Below are 13,560 nucleotides of genomic sequence, written 5' to 3'. Positions count from 1 at the left end.
GTTGAAGGCAGGAAGCCTGGACGAAAGAGGCTACGAGGTCACCTCGAAGCGGTCTAAGAATCGGGCGCACTTGGGGCGACTACCAGTGCCAACCCCTTATCCCGCGGTGCGTCCGACACACAGAAATTTCCAAGGCGGCCAAGGAGCCTCCCCGCATAGCAATCGGGGTGTGAGGTTACGGATGCAGCATTGATAGCAATCGAGGTGTGAGGCGAAGGATGCAGAAGTGAGAGCCGAGGGATGTAGCAGAGATAGCAATCGGGGTGTGTGATGCAGAAGAGATAGCAATCGAGGTGTGCGGTGGGAAGGGCCCAGCAGCCAGAATGCATGAAGCGACGGATGAAGCAGTGATGACAACCGGGCTGTGAGGAGAGGAGGGATGCAGCCAAGAAAGCAATCAGGGCTCGAGGCAAGGGATGCATCAAGGATAGCAATCATGTTGTGAGGCGAGATTCCAAAGGCTAAACGTGAGAGGCTGCAGGGTCGACTCAGAGAGGTCTATGCATGTGAGAGGCTGAAAGCAAGGTCGACTCGGAGCGGTCTATGCATCGGGCGCGCTTGGGGCGACTACCAGTGCCAACCCCTTATCCCGCGACGCGTCCGACAAAGAGAACGTTCCAAGGCGGCAGAGGAGGTTACCAGCCGAAGGATGCAGTAGCAATAACAGGTATAGTTCCGCGGCGGCCGAGAAGACTCACCGCATAGGAATCGGGATGCGAGGCGAGGGATGCGGCGGGAAGGCCCCGACGGCTAAACGGAAGAGGCTGCAGGGCCGCCTCGGAATGGTCCAAGCATCGGATGCGATTGGGACGACTACCAGTGCCAACCCCTTATCCCGCGATGCGTCCGATACACAGATAGTTCCAAGGCGGCCGAGGAGCCTCACCGCATATCAATCGGGGTGCGAGGCGAGGGATGGGGCGGGAAGGCCCCAACGGCTAGACGGAAGAGGCTTCAGGGCCACCTCGGAATGGTCCAAGCATCGGACGCGCTTGGGGCGACTGCCAGTGCCAACCCCTTATCCCGCGATGCGTCCGATACACAGATGGTTCCAAGGCGGCCGAGGAGCCTCACCGCATAGCAATCGGGGGTGCGAGGCGAGGGATGGGGCGGGAAGGCCCCAACGGCTAGACGGAAGAGGCTTCAGGGCCGCCTAGGAATGGTCCAAGCATCGGACACGCTTGGGGCGACTACCAGTGACAGCCCCCTATCCCGCGATGCGTCCGATACGAAGATGGTTCCAAGGCGGCCGAGGAGCCTCACCGCATAGCAATCGGGGTGCGAGGTGGGGGATGCGGCGAGATGGCCCCAACGGCTAGACGGAAGAGGCCACAGGGCCGCGTCGGAATAGTCCAAGCATCGGACGCGCTTGGGGCGACTACCAGTGACAACCCCTTATCCCGCGATGCGTCCGATACGAAGATAGTTCCAAGGCGGCCGAGGAGCCTCACCGCATAGCAATCGGGGTGCGAGGTGGGGGATGCGGCGAGATGGCCCCAACGGCTAGACGGAAGAGGCTGCAGGGCCGCCTCGGAATAGTCCAAGCATCGGACGCGCTTGGGGCCACTACCAGTGACAACCCCTTATCCCGCAATGCGTCCGATACGAAGATAGTTCCAAGGCGGCCGAAGAGCCTCACCGCATAGCAATCGGGGTGCGAGGTGGGGGATGCGGCGAGATGGCCCCAACGGCTAGACGGAAGAGGCCACAGGGCCGCCTCGGAATAGTCCAAGCATCGGACGCGCTTGGGGCGACTACCAGTGACAACCCCTTATCCCGCGATGCGTCCGATACGAAGATAGTTCCCAGGCGGCCGAGGAGCCTCACCGCATAGCAATCGGGGTGCGAGGCGAGGGATGCGGCGAGATGGCCCCAAAGGCTAGACGGAAGAGGCTGCAGGGCTGCCTCGGAATAGTCCAAGCATCGGACGCGCTTGGGGCGACTACCACTGCCAACCCCTTATCCCGCGATGCGTCCGATACACAGATAGTTCCGAGGCGGCCGAGGAGGTGGGGGATGCAGCGAGATGGCCCCAACGGCTAGACGGAAGAGGCTGCAGGGCCGCCTCGGAATGGTCCAAGCATCGGACGCGCTTGGGGCGACTACCAGTGACAACCCCTTATCCCGCGATGCGTCCGATACACAGATAGTTCCGAGGCGGCCAAGGAGCCTCACCGCATAGCAATCGTGGTGCGAGGTGGGGGATGCGGCGAGATGGCCCCAACGGCTAGACGGAAGAGGCTGCAGGGCCGCCTCGGAATGGTCCAAGCATCGGATGCGCTTGGGGCGACTACCACTGCCAACCCCTTATCCCGCGATGCGTCCGATACACAGATAGTTCCAAGGCGGCCGAGGAGCCTCACAGCATAGCAATCAGGGTGCGAGGCGAGGGATGCGGCGAGAAAGCCCCAACGGCTAGAGGGAAGAGGCTTCAGGTCCGCCTCGGAATGGTCCAAGCATCGGACGCGCTTGGGGCGACTACCAGTGACAACCCCTTATCCCGCGACGCGTCCGATACACAGATAGTTCCAAGGCGGCCGAGGAGCCTCACCGCATAGCAATCGGGGTGCGAGGCGAGGGATGCGGCGAGAAGGACCCAACGGCTACACGGAAGAGGCTTCGGGGCCGCCTCGGAATGGTCCAAGCATCGGACGCGCTTGGGGCGACTACCAGTGACAACCCCTTATCCCGCGACGCGTCCGATACACAGATAGTTCCAAGGCGGCCGAGGAGCCTCACCGCATAGCAATCGGGGTGCGAGGCGAGGGATGCGGCGAGAAGGACCCAACGGCTACACGGAAGAGGCTTCGGGGCCGCCTCGGAATGGTCCAAGCATCGGACGCGCTTGGGGCGACTACCAGTGACAACCCCTTATCCCGCGACGCGTCCGATACACAGATAGTTCCAAGGCGGCCGAGGAGCCTCACCGCATAGCAATCGGGGTGCGAGGCGAGGGATGCGGCGAGAAGGACCCAACGGCTAGACGGAAGAGGCTTCGGGTCCGCCTCGGAATGGTCCAAGCATCGGACGCGCTTGGGGCGACTACCAGTGACAACCCCTTATCCCGCGACGCGTCCGATACACAGATAGTTCCAAGGCGGCCGAGGAGCCTCACCGCATAGCAATCGGGGTGCGAGGCGAGGGATGCGGCGAGAAGGACCCAACGGCTAGACGGAAGAGGCTTCGGGTCCGCCTCGGAATGGTCCAAGCATCGGACGCGCTTGGGGCGACTACCAGTGACAACCCCTTATCCCGCGACGCGTCCGATACACAGATAGTTCCAAGGCGGCCGAGGAGCCTCACCGCATAGCAATCGGGGTGCGAGGCGAGGGATGCGGCGAGAAGGACCCAACGGCTAGACGGAAGAGGCTTCGGGTCCGCCTCGGAATGGTCCAAGCATCGGACGCGCTTGGGGCGACTACCAGTGACAACCCCTTATCCCGCGACGCGTCCGATACACAGATAGTTCCGAGGCGGCCGAGGAGCCTCACCGCATAGCAATCGGGGTGCGAGGCGAAGGATGCGGCGAGAAGGACCCAACGGCTAGACGGAAGAGGCTTCGGGTCCGCCTCGGAATGGTCTAAGCATCGGACGCGCTTGGGGCGACTACCAGTGACAACCCCTTATCCCGCGACGCGTCCGATACACAGATAGTTCCAAGGCGGCCGAGGAGCCTCACCGCATAGCAATCGGGGTGCGAGGCGAGGGATGCGGCGAGAAGGACCCAACGGCTAGACGGAAGAGGCTTCAGGGCCGCCTCGGAATGGTCCAAGCATCGAACGCGCTTGGGGCGACTACCAGTGACAACCCCTTATCCCGCGACGCGTCCGATACACAGATAGTTCCGAGGCGGCCGAGGAGCCTCACCGCATAGCAATCGGGGTGCGAGGCGAGGGATGCGGCGAGAAGGACCCAACGGCTAGACGGAAGAGGCTTCAGGGCCGCCTCGGAATGGTCCAAGCATCGGACGCGCTTGGGGCGACTACCAGTGACAACCCCTTATCCCGCGACGCGTCCGATACACAGATAGTTCCGAGGCGGCCGAGGAGCCTCACCGCATAGCAATCGGGGTGCGAGGCGAGGGATGCGGCGAGAAGGACCCAACGGCTAGACGGAAGAGGCTTCAGGGCCGCCTCGGAATGGTCCAAGCATCGGACGCGCTTGGGGCGACTACCAATGACAACCCCTTATCCCGCGACGCGTCCGATACACAGATAGTTCCGAGGCGGCCGAGGAGCCTCACCGCATAGCAATCGGGGTGCGAGGCGAGGGATGCGGCGAGAAGGACCCAACGGCTAGACGGAAGAGGCTTCAGGGCCGCCTCGGAATGGTCCAAGCATCGGACGCGCTTGGGGCGACTACCAGTGACAACCCCTTATCCCGCGACGCGTCCGATACACAGATAGTTCCGAGGCGGCCGAGGAGCCTCACCGCATAGCAATCGGGGTGCGAGGCGAGGGATGCGGCGAGAAGGACCCAACGGCTAGACGGAAGAGGCTTCAGGGCCGCCTCGGAATGGTCCAAGCATCGGACGCGCTTGGGGCGACTACCGTTGCCAACCCCTTATCCCGCGATGCGTCTGATACACAGATAGTTCCGAGGCGGCCGAGGAGCCTCACCGCATAGCAATCGGGTTGCGAGGCAGATTATTGGGAAGGGAACCCCCTGGGATGCGGCTCAAGCAGTGCCCAAAGGGACTGGAATGCGGAATCACATCGAGAGACCCAAATGCTATACGAGGGCTCAAATCGAATTATCGATTTGGCCACGACATGGACGCATCGGAACGACTACCTTTGCCGAACCACTCGCAATTGCATCCATACCGAAACCAATAGACATTTCCGTTAGAGCCCTCGCATAGCATTCGGGAATCTCGCATGCCCCTCTAAATCGACCAATGCTGGCGCTCAATGAAAATCCGAGCGCTACCACCGTTCGAGCGCCAGCATTGGTCGAGTTAGAGGGGCACGGGGGAGAATGCTCCAGTCAACACCTCCCCTATATAAGTTATTTGTCCGATTCTCGCACAACCGTAGTCTGCCTCGTCGAATCAAACAACGGTCCCAGATTCCGACTTCCGTTCCGTAGAGACCCAAAAGCTAGATGGAGGCTCGCAAGAAAGAGAGTCGGCGCATAGCAATCGGGTTTCTCGAACGTTTAGGGACCGAGCTCACTTGCGGATAGGGCAAAATCCGCCAAGCAACCCAAAAGCTAGACGGGGGCTCGAATCGAATCGCCTAGGCGGCCACAACAACGACGTGTTGGATCGACTACCAGTGCCAAACCATTCAGCAAGACTAGTCTGTGTCGAGGCCGGATAGAGATTCTCAGAGAGCGCCCGCATAGCATTTAGGAGACCTGCCGCGTCCCTCACACTCGACAAATGGTGGTGCACGTTTATAAATCCGAGCGATCCCAACCCTTTCAAGCACCAACATCGGTCGAGATAGAGGGGCACGGAGGGGGCTGCGTGAGACAACACAGTCCCCTATATAAGTTATTTGTCCGATTCTCACACATCCGAAGAATGGTCATCAAATCGGACAACAGCCCAAACTTCCGACTTCCGTCCCAGAAAGCCCAAGAGCTATCTAAAACGTTCATGGCCGGAACTCGATCGCGGCTATACCAGTCCGCCAAGCAACCCAAAAGCTAGACTGGAGCTCTAGTCGAATCACCTCTGTGGCCATTGCAAGGACGTGTTGGAGCGACTACCATTGCCGAACCATTCCGCAGGTCGAGTCCATACCAAGGCCGCATAGAGATTCACGATGAGCTCCTGCATAGCAATCAGGAGACTTGCCGTGTCCATCACAATCGATAAATCCTGGTGCAAGATTTTTGCATCCGAGCGCTCCAACCAGTCGAGCACCAGCATCAATCGACATAAACGGGCACGGGGGGAGGATGCTCGAGAACACTACCTCCCCTATATAAGTTATTTGTCCGATTCTCAAGCAGCCGAAGTCTGGTCATCGAATCGGGTCAAAGACCACAACTTCCGACTTTACCCACAATGCAAGTCATCGAATCGAACATCGGCCCCCGAGTCGGACTCCATGCGTATGTCAGGTCATCGGACCCAAATTCCGCCTTCCTGCGCATGGCGGGCCATCAATATCAACTCGGTCATCGGACCCAAACTCCGCCTTTTTGCGTATGGCACGCCTTCAAATCGGTCATCGGACCCAAATTCCGCCTTCCTGTGCATGGCGGGCCATCAACATCAACTCGGTCATCGGACCCAAATTCCGCCTTTCTGCGCATGGCACGCCATCAACTCGGTCATCGGACCCAAATTCCGCCTTCCTGCGCATGGCAGGTCATCGGACACAAATTCAGACCTCGCCAATATGCCTACGTATCGAATCGGTCATCGGACCCAACTTCCGACTTCATCCATACTGTAGGGTCTTTGAGGTTGGCGCGGTGCGCTCAACCCAGGGAGTCGACCCATCGAAGCATACACCTCCCCTATATAAGCTATTTGTCCGATTCCCACACCTGTGTAGTTTGCACCTCTGACCAGGACATCGACCCCAACTTCCGAACTCGACTGCAACGACGGCACCAGCGCCTTGGTGCGCACCTTGCGACGCACAGTCCCAACATTCGCCTTCCTGCACATGGCAGGTCATCGGACCCAAATTCCGACCTCGCGAGTATGCCTACATATCGAATCGGTCATCGGACCCAACTTCCGACTTCATCCATACCGTAGGGTCTTTGAGGTTGGCGCGGTGCGCTCAACCCGGGGAGTCGACCCAACGAAGCATACACCTCCCCTATATAAGCTATTTGTCCGATTCCCACACCTGTGTAGTTTGCACCTCCGATCAAGACATCGACCCCAACTTCCGAACTCGCCTCCAACGACCGAACCAGCGCCTTGGTGCGCACCTTGCAACGCACAGTGCCAACATTCGCCTTCCTGCACGTGGCAGGTCATCGGACCCAAATTCCGACCTCGCGAGTATGCCTACATATCGAATCGGTCATCGGACCCAACTTCCGACTTCATCCATACCGTAGGGTCTTTGAGGTTGGCGCGGTGCGCTCAACCCGGGGAGTCGACCCAACGAAGCATACACCTCCCCTATATAAGCTATTTGTCCGATTCCCACACCTGTGTAGCTTGCACCTCCGATCAGGACATCGACCCCAACTTCCGAACTCGACTAAAAAGACCGCACCAGCGCCTTGGTGTGCACCTTGCAACGCACAGTGTCAACATTCGCCTTCCTGCACATGGCAGGTCATCGGACCCAAATTCCGACCTCATGAGCATACCTACTAATCGAATTGGTCATCGGACCCAACTTCCGACTTCATCCATACCGTAGGGTCTTTGAGGTTGGCGCGGTGCGCTCAACCTGGGGAGTCGACCCATCGAAGCATACACCTCCCCTATATAAGCTATTTGTCCGATTCCGACACCTGTGTAGTTTGCACCTCCGCTCAGGACATCGACCCCAACTTCCGAACTCGCCTGCAACGACCGAACCAGCGCCTTGGTGCGCACCAAAAGTGCGCACTTTTGGAGGGCACTTTTGTGCGCTCCAAAGGTGCGCACTTTTGGAGGGCACTTTTCTGCGCTCCAAAGGTGCGCACTTTTGGAGGGCACTTTTTGGAGGGCACTTTTCTGCGCTCCAAAGGTGCGCACTTTTGGAGGGCACTTTTTGGAGGGCACTTTTCTGCGCTCCAAAGGTGCGCACTTTTGGAGGGCACTTTTTGGAGGGCACTTTTCTGCGCTCCAAAGGTGCGCACTTTTGGAGGGCACTTTTTGGAGGGCACTTTTCTGCGCTCCAAAGGTGCGCACTTTTGGAGGGCACTTTTTGGAGGGCACTTTTCTGCGCTCCAAAGGTGCGCACTTTTGGAGGGCACTTTTCTGCGCTCCAAAGGTGCGCACTTTTGGAGGGCACTTTTTGGAGGGCACTTTTCTGCGCTCCAAAGGTGCGCACTTTTGGAGGGCACTTTTTGGAGGGCACTTTTCTGCGCTCCAAAGGTGCGCACTTTTGGAGGGCACTTTTTGGAGGGCACTTTTCTGCGCTCCAAAGGTGCGCACTTTTGGAGGGCACTTTTGTGCACTCCAAAGGTGCGCACTTTTGGAGGGCACTTTTCCTGTGCTCCAAAGGTGCACACCTAGGTGAGCACCTTCGACCACACCTTGTAGCACACCAAACTCTGACTTTCGACTTCATCCGCAATGCAGGGTCTTTGAGGTTGGCGCAATGCGCACAACCAGGGGAGTCGACCCATCAAACCCAACACCTCCCCTATATAAGCTATTTGTCTGATTCTCATACATGCGTAGCCTGCAGGAGCAATTAGGACATCGACCCCAACTTTCGGCTTCTAAACGAAAACAAGGTCTTTGAGGTTGGTGTAATGCGAACAACTAGGGGAGTCAACCCATCAAACCCAACACCTCCCCTATATAAGCTATTTGTCTGATTCTCATACATGTGTAGTCTACAGGAGCAATTAGGACATCGACCCCAACTTTTGACTTCTTAACGAAAACAAGGTCTTTGAGGTTGACGTAATGCGCACAACCAGGGGAGTCGACCCATCAAACCCAACACCTCCCCTATATAAGCTATTTGTCCGATTCTCATACATGTGTAGCCTGCAGGAGCCATTAGGACATTGACCCCAACTTTTGACTTCTTAACGAAAACAAGGTCTTTGAGGTTGGCGTAATGCGCACAACCAAGGGAGTTGACCCATCAAACCCAACACCTCCCCTATATAAGCTATTTGTCTGATTCTCATACATGTGTAGCCTGCAACAACGATTAGGACATCCACCCCAACTTCTGAATTCGTCTGCGTTGACCGCACCAAAGGTGCACGCCTTGGTGCTCACCAAAATCCGACTTCCGACTTCTTCTGCTATGCGGGGTCTTTGAGGTTGGCGCAGTGCGCACAACCAGGGGAGTCAACCCACCGAATGCAACACCTCCCCTATATAAGCTATTTGTCTGATTCTCATACATGCGTAGACTGCAGCAATGATTAGGACATCCACCCCAACTTTTGACTTCTTAAACAAGACAGGGTCTTTGAAGTTGGTGCAGTGCACACAACCAGGGGAGTCGACCCATCAAACGCAACACCTCCCCTATATAAAGCTATTTGTCCGATTCTCATACGTGTAGTCTGCAGCAGCGATTAGGACATCGACCCCAACTTCCGAATTCGTTTGCATTGACCGCACCAAAGGTGCACGCCTTGGTGTGCACCCTGGAGTGCACTTTGGTGCTCACCTCGGTGCACACTTTGGTGTGCACCTCGGTGTGCACCAAAGGTGCGCACCTTGGAGCGCACCAAAGGTGTACACTTTGGAGCGCACCACATAGGGTCTTTGAGAGGTTGGCGCAGTGCGCACACCAAGGTGGGTGTTGAGGTGCGTGCCGAGGTGGGTGGGTGCTAGGGTGCGCTCCATGGTGGGTGCCAGGGTGGGTGCGTGCTAGGGTGGATTCCAAAGAGGGTCATAGGGTGGGTGCCAAGGTGGGTTGGTGATATAGTGGGTTCAAAGGTGGGTACTAGGGTGGGTTCCAAGGTGGGTCACAAGTTGGGTGCCAGGATGCGTGGGTGTTAGGTTGGGTGCCAAGGTGGGCTCCTGCGTGGGTGGGTGCTAGGGTGGGTTTCAAGGTGGACGCGAGGGCGGGTGCCAAGGTGGGTAACAAGTTGGGTGTTAGGATGGGTGAGTGCTAGAGTGGGTGCCAAGGTGGGTGGGTGCTAAGGTGGATGCCAAGGTGGTTCACAGGGTGGGTGGGTTCTAGGGTGAGTTCCAAGGTGGGTCACAGGTTCAGTGCTAGGGTGGGTGTCAAGGCGGGTGTCGAGGTGCCTGGGTGCTAGGGTGTGGATGCCAATGTGGGTCATAGGGTGGGTACTAGGGTGGGCTGCAATGTGGGTGCCAAGGTGGGTAACATGCTCGGTGGGTTCTAAATTGGGTGCCAGGGTGGGTGTGCACCCACCTTGCCCGAGGTGGGTGCCAAGGTGCCAGTGTGGGTGGGTGCTAAGGTGGATGCCAAGGTGGGTGAGAAGGTGGGTGATAGGTTGAGTGGTAGGATGGGTGGGTGCCAAGATGGGTCACAGGGTGGGTGCAAGGGTGGGTAGGTGCTAGGGTTGGTGTCAGGGTGGGTGGGTGCTAGGTTGGGTTCCAAGGTGGGTGCGAGGGTGAGTGTCAAGGTGGGTCACAGGTTAGGTGCTAGGATGGGTGAGTGCTAGGGTGCAAAGGTGCCAGGGTGGGTGCTAGGATGGGTCGATGCTAGGGTGAGTGGCAAGGTGGGTCCACAAGTGTCAAGGTGGGTGCCGAGGTGGGTGCCAAGTCGGCGACTGCTATGGTGGATGCCAAGGTGGGTCACGGGGTGGGTGCCAAGTTGCTAGGTTGGGTTCCAAGGTGGGTGCCAACGTGGGTGCTAGGGTGCGTGGGTTAAAGGGTGTGTCACAACGTGGGTGCCAGGATGGGTGCGCACCCACACTGGCCAAGACGGGTGCGGGTGCAAGGTTGGGTTCCAAGCCCGGTCACAGGCTGGGTGCTAGGATGGGTGGGTGCCAAGGTGGGCACCAGGGTGGGTGCACCCACCCTGGCCAAGGTGGGTCACGGGGTGGGTCCTAGGGTGGGTAACGGGGTGGGTACTAAGGTGCGTGCCAAGGTGGGTCATAGGGTGGGTGCCAAGGTGGGCACCAGGGTGGGTGTGCACCAACCCTAGCCAGGGTAGGTCACGGGGTGGTTGTCGGGGTGGGCGTCAAGGAGCCAAGGTGGGTGGCAAGTAGCCAAGTTGCGTGCCAAGGTGGGTGTCGGGGTGGGTGCCAAGGATCCAAGGTGGGTGCCAAGGAACCAAGGTGGGTGTCTGGGTGGGTGCCGAGGTGGGAGCCAGGGTGGGTCCCAAGGTGAGTGCAAAGGTGGGTGCCAGGGTCAAGGTGAGTGCCAATGTGGGTTCCAAGGTGCCAGGGTCAGGGTGAGTGCCAATGTGGGTTCAAAGGTGCTAAGTTGGGTGCGAGGTTGGGTGCGAGGGTGGGTGGGTGCCAAGGTGTGCTAGGTGGAAGCCCGGGTGGGTCGGCATCCCATGGGTGTCGAGTTGGGTGCCTGATGGGTGCTTCTTGTCAAGTTTTAGTCGTCGGGACTCATTTCGAGCCTTAGAGGTCGTTTCTTGTCCGGTTGCCCTGTCTTCGACCTGGGAACCCAATTTTGGTCCTCGGGTCCCATTTTTTTTTGTCTCGCATCCCACTTTTGGCCTGTGGCCTTTTCGGGGTCGATTCTCGTTTTGGGCATCAGAGCATGTTTCTTCTCCTAAAACCCAATATTTGTTTATTAAGTCTCGGAACACATTTTTGTTCTCGTGGACCCATCATGGGTCTTGGAACGCATTTGTGGTCCTTGGGTCCCATTTTGCATCCCGAAACTTGTGTTTTGGTGCTTGATCCCTATTTTGGGTGCCCACCTTGCACCAAGTGCGCACCCGGGGCAAACCGAGCGCCTTGGTGCACCGGGGCAAGATCGAGCGTGCACCCGAGGCGCCCCGAACATGCACCAAGGTGCACTCGGCCCACATGTGAGCGCAGGTCGTTGCGCCCGAGGTGGTGTGTGGGCACCGCGTTGCAGACGGGACACTGCACGCACACGACGCCCCCTCCAGGTGCACGCACGTAGGCCGGGCCGGGTGCACACCCGACGCCCTAGCAAGGTGCGCGCACCCGGGCAGGGCTCACACTTGGCGAACGGGGCGCACTTCGCGAGGGAGGGTGTGCACCTCGACGGGGGTGGGTGGCCGGGGTGGATTCGCACGTGGGTCGCGGTTTGCTAAGTACACACTGCGACAAGCTCATAACGGGTGCGATCATACCAGCGTTAGTGCACCGGATCCCATCAGAACTCCGCAGTTAAGCGCGCTTGGGCCGGAGTAGTACTGGGATGGGTGACCTCCCGGGAAGTCCCGGTGTTGCACCCTTTTTTAGTTTTTCGCCGGGCGTCGCAATGCTATTTGAATAAACCTTTTGCCCGTTTGCGTTCTCGTCGGGGCCGGGCCGGGCCGGGGTGCGCTGCCCGCACTACCGCGCGCGCGGGGGGCGACACCGAGCGCGCACCCGAGGCGCCCCGAGCACACAGGCCACGGTGCAACCCGGGCGTTGTGCGCGCACCCCGGTGCGCCCGAGGTGCTGCGCGCGCACCCAGGTGAAATCGGTGTGCACCTCGGCCAGTGCGCGCTCGGTCGAGTCGCGCACGTTGGCCAAGGTGCACGGTGATGTTTCTTACTCTAAGGTTCCGCACCAGACGCCCGGGACAGGTGAGCGAAGCTGGGCGGGGCCGGGTGCGCGGCCGGGGCAGGTGCACGCAGCTGGAGAGAGCTTTGGAGCACACTTCGGAGCGCACCAATGATGCGCTCCATTCAAAAGTTTCCTGAAAAGGCAAAAAAAGTTGAGATTATAGAATTTCCCACTTGAGAGATTGTAAAAAAAAAAAATTTAAAATGAAGGAAACGCGGGTGCCAAGGTGTGCGCAGCCCAGCCAAGGTGTGCGCACCAAGGCGCCCACCCTGGCGAAGGTGCACGCAAGGTGCGCACCCGAGGCAAACCGGACAATTAACCCAACTTTCGACTTCGCGCGCACCTTGGAGCGCACTTCGGAGCGCTCCTTGGTGCGCACCAATCTTGGGCACCTCGGAGTGCACCATGGCGCCCACCAAGGTGCGCACCCGGGGCAAACCGAGCTCCGACTTCGTGCGCACCTTGGAGCGCACGAAAGGTGCGCACCATGGCGCCCACCAAGGTGCGCAGCCCAGCCAAGGCGTGCGCATCAAGGTGCGCACCCTGGCGAAGGTGCGCACCCGGGGCAAACCGAGCTCCGACTTCGTGCGCACCTTGGAGCGCACAAAAGGTGCGCAACCCAGCCAAGGTGTGCGCACCCCGGTCAAACCGAGCTCCGAATCGTGCGCACCAGAGGTGCACGCCATCGTGCGCACCTTGGAGCACACTTCGGAGCCCTCCTTGGTGCGCGCCGATGTTGCGCACCTCGGAGCGCACCCGGGGAAAACAATGCAATTAACCCGACTTTCGACTTCGTGGGCACCTCGGAGCGCTCTCGGGTTCGCACCTCGGAGCACACCGAGGTGCGCACCTTTGATGCGCTGCCTTCACCAATTTCCAGAAAAGGCAAGAAAACATTGAGAAGGTGTGCGCACCGAGGTGCCCACCCTGGCGAAGGTGCACGCGAGGTGCGCACCCGGGGCAAACCGGGCTCCGACTTCGTGCACGCCGCACCTTGGAGCACACTTCGGAGCGCTCCTTGGTGCGCACCAGGGCGCGCAACCCAGCCGAGGTGCCCACCCCGGCGAAGGTGCACGCGAGGTGCGCACCCGGGGCAAACCGGGCTCCGACTTCGTGCACGCCATGGTGCCCACCGCGGCGAAGGTGCACGCGAGGTGCGCACCCGGGGCAAACCGGGCTCCGACTTCGTGCACGCCGCACCTTGGAGCACACTTCGGAGCGCTCCTTGGTGCGCACCATGGTGCCCACCAGGGCGCGCAACCCCGCCGAAGGTGCACGCGA

The 13,560-nt window shown here is 59.3% G+C and overlaps 1 non-coding gene across 1 annotated transcript; it reads left to right on the top strand.

Moving 5' to 3' along the window:
• The first annotated feature begins 11,844 nt into the window (after positions 1–11,844).
• LOC131870951 (5S ribosomal RNA) lies at positions 11,845–11,963 on the top strand. Its single transcript, XR_009369252.1, has one exon. It is a non-coding gene; the product is annotated as a 5S ribosomal RNA (ribosomal RNA).
• Positions 11,964–13,560: the final 1,597 nt, after the last annotated feature.

This window comes from Cryptomeria japonica, unplaced genomic scaffold, assembly GCF_030272615.1.
Source record: "Cryptomeria japonica unplaced genomic scaffold, Sugi_1.0 HiC_scaffold_359, whole genome shotgun sequence".
In the NCBI taxonomy this organism is placed as follows: Eukaryota; Viridiplantae; Streptophyta; class Pinopsida; order Cupressales; family Cupressaceae; genus Cryptomeria; species Cryptomeria japonica.
This window is presented reverse-complemented; position numbering and strand designations above follow the sequence as displayed.